The sequence below is a fragment of the Numenius arquata genome, chromosome 19, assembly GCF_964106895.1.
Source record: "Numenius arquata chromosome 19, bNumArq3.hap1.1, whole genome shotgun sequence".
NCBI lineage: Eukaryota > Metazoa > Chordata > Aves > Charadriiformes > Scolopacidae > Numenius > Numenius arquata.
In genome coordinates, this window is record NC_133594.1 from 7,780,713 (window position 1) to 7,786,712 (window position 6,000).

The 6,000-nt window shown below is 43.9% G+C and overlaps 1 protein-coding gene across 1 annotated transcript in view; it reads right to left on the reverse strand.

The window, feature by feature from the left end:
* The window catches only part of TSC1 (TSC complex subunit 1), a 28,191-nt gene extending 22,881 nt beyond the window's left edge, over positions 1 to 5,310 (reverse strand). Inside the window, exon 1 of the mRNA XM_074161423.1 lies at positions 5,220 to 5,310. The gene's annotated coding sequence lies outside the window, so the exon portion shown is untranslated. The remainder of the gene's footprint in view (positions 1 to 5,219) is intronic.
* Between the last annotated feature and the right edge of the window lie 690 nt (positions 5,311 to 6,000).

The window sequence follows — 6,000 nt, forward strand, 5'->3', positions numbered from 1 at the left end:
CAGGAAAGACGCGTGTTTCTGGAAGTCAGGTTCAACAATACACCCGCAGACAGATGGGTAAAACAACGGTTTAAGTGTTCAGTAGGTAACAGGATTTCAAACTTTATGCTATTGGCCTGATGGCACGCACAAACACTCCCATCAGATAAAAGCAAGACTGATAAGGCAAGCTTAGTTGCCAATAACTATACGTGTAGGTAACTAATAATTTTCCAAGCTCCCTAAACTAATTAAAACAGATGGCTCAAGTGACCTTGTGGCAACAAATCCAGCGTAGTTCAAATGAACCTGTCAATCAGTCGATCACGCACTGAAGTACTTTATAAAGTGGAGCAATCTCCACTCCAAAAGGCAGTATTCAAGACATTAAAAAAAAGTATTCCAAACCACATCTAAAAACAGGACACTATTACACATAAGTACTTCACTAGGTGGAAAGTTTATCTGCTGAAGTTATATAAACACCAGTATGATGTTGTCACCCTGGTATACACAAATAGTCACATTTTTAAAAAAAACAAATCACAGCTTTCTCAAAGCGGGATCTCTTGTGAAGGCATTTGTGAGGACCAGATTTGAAATCCTAAGACTGAGATTCTCTTAGCATATTGGATCCGTGATGCCAAACACAAATGAATAAACCAGGACATTCCAGCAAAAGTCTTAAATCGTGTCACACTTTTAAGCAAAGACAGCTGAATAACTAGTTTACACGCAACAGGCTTTTAACTTCAATCAGAAAACACTGTGTTCTGGTAGGTGAAGTAGAGTTCCCAGGGCCCATGGTGTCAGTGTGATTTATGACCAGTCCCACCAGTAGCTTGTCATGCTATTTTCAAATGTTACAGATAAGGAACTCGGGACAGTCCAGGTTATGGAGCTTCCATTACCTTGTAAAACAGCGATATCATCCACTGAATGCCACAGTATTTTGTATCTGGGACCGATACAACATCTGTGGTGAGCAGGATCTTCCTTAAATCTTTACAGTACCATATCGTGACCATATTTTTCTTCTCAAATACACAGTATACAAGAAGGCCCTCCTTAATGCTTCCATCCCCAGCTTTTGCAACCATTCCCCTATTAGAAGAATTTCCACATCCCCGCAGCCATACTTGGAATTGTCAGGATTAAACCGAAGTCAGTAACTTTTCCATATGGTTTGAGTCACCAATTCTTCATTAACTTTTAAAATTAGTTTTATATAAAAGATCCAAGGCACTAGATAGTAAAGAGTGGAAGAAAACCCGTTTAAATACCTTTTAAAGTGCAACGTTTTAATCCCACTGGAAGATAGAACACCAATAGCAAACTACTTATTCTTAGATTCAAGAGTATTCAAAAACAACTTTGGAACCAGCTTAAGGAGAAAAAAGGAGAAGCCAACAAGCGAAGAATCAATTTAAAAATTTTTTTCAGTACCTAATTTAACCACGATACAATACATTTAAGCTACAAACTCAAGACAAAGACCGTAAAAATATTAATAGGAAAAGGCTAAATAGAGAAACAGATAGCAGAGTATTTCAAGATTATGACTTCTGTAAGTGTTTCTGTTAAGAGATGTTCTTCTCTTTAGTGTATTTTTATCTCAAGCCAAATGAAAAAGCAGCTGGTAGTGCCAGTTATGCTTCTCTGAGGGGTGAGGAGGAGGGGGACACACTAAACGTAAATGCACACTCCTCCCAGAACCTCCTCAGCATTTGCTGTAACAACACAGAAATTCCAACACCAGAAGCACTTTCTCTGGGGGCAGTGCACGGGGAATCAACATCAGTATTTCATCCCTCTTCATTAATGATAAGCTAAATTTGGGGCATGGCAGTAAATGGTTATTCCTACCCCAAGAGAAAAGGGGCATTTCAACACCACAAGACCACTGCTGACAGCAAGGAAGTGAAGGCAGACCTCAAGACTCACGCTTTTCCATCTGATTTCTACTGCAGGTAAAGTAAAGGCCTCAGATACTGCTTTGGCAGAGGCCGTGAACGAGGACAGAAGTATTTTACAGCAATCAGTGTTTCCAAAGAAAAATTCAGATTGACAACAAAGCAGCCCTTCTCACTCAGCTTTGAGATGTTTGTCATGAACGGGTAAGTCTCACTCCCCCCGACCCGACATAGAAAAATCCAAGCCTGTTTTACGTTTTCTAACTACTCAATTTTATATTTTCTTCACAGGTAAACTAAACACTACCGTTATAAAAGTGACAAAAGCAATGAATGAAAAGTGACAGCAGAGAGAAAAACTACCGGTGGCAAAAGGAAAGTAAGCAGCTCATCATTCCCTTTGTCACCATTCAGAAAAAATAACTCTAAAGCACTTTAAATCTCAGTTCAAACTGATCATTACAATTGGCAGTAAAATTAATTTAATTTATTTATTCATATTTAAAGAATGAAGGTGTCTGGCTTCTTCTAGTGGTCCATATTTTTATGGTTAAGATCTGATTTGATTCCTAAACTCAATAATTATATATAGTTGTAACTCGATATTATACACATTCTCCTGTACTTTGTTACAGGTGCTTAACTAATGCAGGAAGATCACAAAAACGCAATAACCCCAAACAAAGAGAGAGAATCATATTCAGCAATTTTTAAAATTCTTTTGAAACTATACTGTGCTAATACACTATGCTAATTGCTACCCATCAAATTTCTGTCAGAGGGAAAATTGTTTAAAAGCAATGCAAGCTGAAAAAAGCCCAAACATGGTAGGGCTGAAACTTAACCCTTTGGCAGAAGCCTTGCTAACAAGGGAGTTACTTCAACTCCTTACACACAACTGCATATATTAATAGCAAATAAATAAGAACAAGCACTGCTTTTCTATGCCAATTTATTTTCCTTGTGTACTGTTAATTAAGTCCAACTCAGGAATCTTTTAAAAACTATGAACAGGTAAACAAAGAGCTCTAGACTCTGCAGTAACACAAGAAGTGAGACCTCCTAAATCTCTGCAGCAGTTTCTTTTGCCACCAAGAGAAACCTTTAAACGCATTCAGAGTTAGCCTGCAATTCAGTAAATCTTGAAAACACTGCAAACTACCTAGCGTACTCAGTCGAAGCATTTTAACTATTCCAAGAATTAAAGCAGGCATTACACAGAACAATACCAAATGATATGTAACTTTTCAATTAAAAAAAAAAAAAGAAAAAAAAATACCCAGGGAAGTGACGGCAGTTCACCACTGCAAGTTTGTTGTGTATCTTTACCTGTTACTCAAAGAAATGCTTATGCTAACAAAGAAAGTGTTATTACTTCTCCTTATTATGTTTATTAAACTACATGAAAATATAGCAGCTCCATACCAAACCAAGATCCTAAGCTGTAATCTTCTTTCAAAAAACAGACACCTGCCTGCAACGTGCCATAAAATCTGGTACTGCTCCCCTGCCTCCACCATTAAAAAGGGCTTTATTTGATTTGCTCATTACAGAAGGTACCTTTTCCAAAGATATATATATATATATATGCACATTTCTGTGTGTGTGCACGTGTGTTATAGGCTATTCAGTTCTTATAGAGACTGACTTCAATAATCACTTCACCAGCTCCTATAAGGTGTTTGGCAGTTGCAAGAATTCCAGGGATCGGTACAAGCCAACATCCCAGCAGTCCAGCTCTAAACAGGGCCAGCATCCATTTTAAACTACAAATAGCTATTAAAGTCAAATGTTTATTCAAACACCAAAGCATCTGCAACTGGACAGTATATCTCACATGGGAACCCTTTAATAATGCTACCATAAAAGTAAATTCTCAAGTAACTAAGAGCTAAGGAGCCAGGATTAAACACAGCCAAAGACAAAATCATTTTAATTAAAGCTTATCTCATTAGACATCAGATATTCTGACTATATTTTTATCTCAGTAAGTCCGTGCAACTCCTCACAAAGGCAATTTAGTACTGCGTTGACTAGGCTGTTAAAAAACTAAAAAAACAACAAATGAACAAACAAAAAAAAAACCTGAAGAAGTGTCTTACTGAGTAAAGGATTTTAAGCCCGTGATTTTATTTTAAGCTTAACTGTGGCATAGCTGTTTCTGATAAACAGAGTACATGATTGCTGCTTAGCAAAGTCAACTGCAGACACAAGTATGTATTGCCAATGCTTGCACTAATTATTAAAACTTCCTGAGTTTCCAAAGATCCAGCTTCTAGTTGTTCATACAAGTCAATTGAAAAAAATTTTTTCCACCTAATGGGATCACTTCAGTAGTGCTTTGATTACGATGGATTTCCAACAACTTGCCACAGAAGTTAATGTCAGGAAACTACAGGATCAGACCAGACAAAGAATGAAAACCTTCTGTATTAGCATCCACTGGAAGGTTCTCTAGAAACAGCAGTTCTGGAAACAGTTCCACACACAAAACCTGGCCCCAGTTTCTGTGTTATTTCTATGGGTTTTGAATCATATACTCCTTTAAGGCATGTTCTTTCTTCCACTCATTGCCTTGTAAAAAACTCATTTAAAAAAACAACCCCAAAACAACAACAAAAAAAAACAACCAAGGAGAAAAGCACTGACTAAATCGATAGAGGCTGCATCCATAGCAAACAAAGGGTGAAAACTTCAGAGCCGCAGCCTTCCAAGTTCTTTGTGATAACAGGAAGCAAACTGTTTTCTTGTAGAAGTAAACAACATCCTGACTTCACATTACCTACCCATGAGCAAGGAAATAAGTAAAGCCTTCCTCACAGAGGGAACAGACTTTTAACAACTGCTTTAATGCCTCATCCCGGACGAGGGAATCTCCTCAGCAAGTGACCGAGGCAGGGGAAGCCTGGAAATCGCTACTCAGTACTTGAAACAGAGATGCTGAACCTTTTTCAATAAACCCCACAAAATTAAAGAGGCACGTTGGCTGGGAGGGGGGGACGGGAAGGGGGCAGCGCCTCCAATTCCACACCCCCCCCCGCCCCTTCGGACTGCCCCGGTGGCGACCAAGGCCAAGTTTGGCTAAGAGAAGGAGAGGGGACGAGGGGGAAAGGAAAGGGGACGGAGGAGGGAACAAGGCCCCCAGCCCCTGCCAGGCTTTACCCTCGCCTACCCCATCCCCCCAACCCCTTCCCTCTCTCCTGCCGCCTCCCCCCGAGCCCTCTCCCTGCCTCCCCCCTCTCCGTTCTCTGCCTCCTCTCCATCCCCTCCCGTCTGCCTCCGCTTTCGCCCCGCTGGGGGAGGAAGAAGGAGGCCCAGCGCACTCACCTCTCCTTCTCCTCCCCTCAGCTGTTTACCACTCAAGGCTCCTCTAGCCCACAGGGCGCCGCCATCTTGGCCCTCTCTCCCCCTCCCCCTCTCATTCACAGGGAGCTTCTCCCCTCGAATCCCTCCGCCGCACAAACTAGTCCCACCCCGCCACCTCACTCCCCCTTCTCCCGACGCCCCGCCGACCCCTCACCGCCCCGCTAATCTCTTACCCCTCAAGGGCCTTTCTCCCCGGGGGGGAGCAGGGGTGGAATGACGGCCGCTGCGCCCACCCTGTCCCCCGCGGCGGAGGTATCTGGGAGCGGGAGCGATGCGGCAACGAAGAGGTCGCGTGATTCGGGGCGGGGGGGGGCGGTGCCGCGCGGAGCCCCGGGCGGCGGGTACGTCACGGGGGGCGGGGCCGGGCGGCGGCCGGTAAACAAGGCCCGGCCTGAGGGGACGGCGGCGGCGGGAGGCGCGGGGGATGGCGGGCGTTTGGGCTGGGACTTCGCCATCCGGCCGGAATGGTCCTGTGCGCTCCCTGCTTCCCCTCCGAGCCGTCCCGTGGCGCCCGGGCGTGCGGATCGGGACCCCGCTCGCCCTCGGGACAAGGCTGGCTGAGGCAGCCGCGGGCCGCGCCGGGAACACGGTTCCAGGCTCCAGCCTGAATGTGGTGAAAGGGAATAAAAAAAGGCCTCGGCCGGTGGCTGTGTGCGTGTGGAGTGGCGTTAAGGGGCAGCCGTGTGTCCTGTGGGGGGAAAACTCCGGGCACCCAGAGCTGGATCGCTTTCTGCTTGGTGAA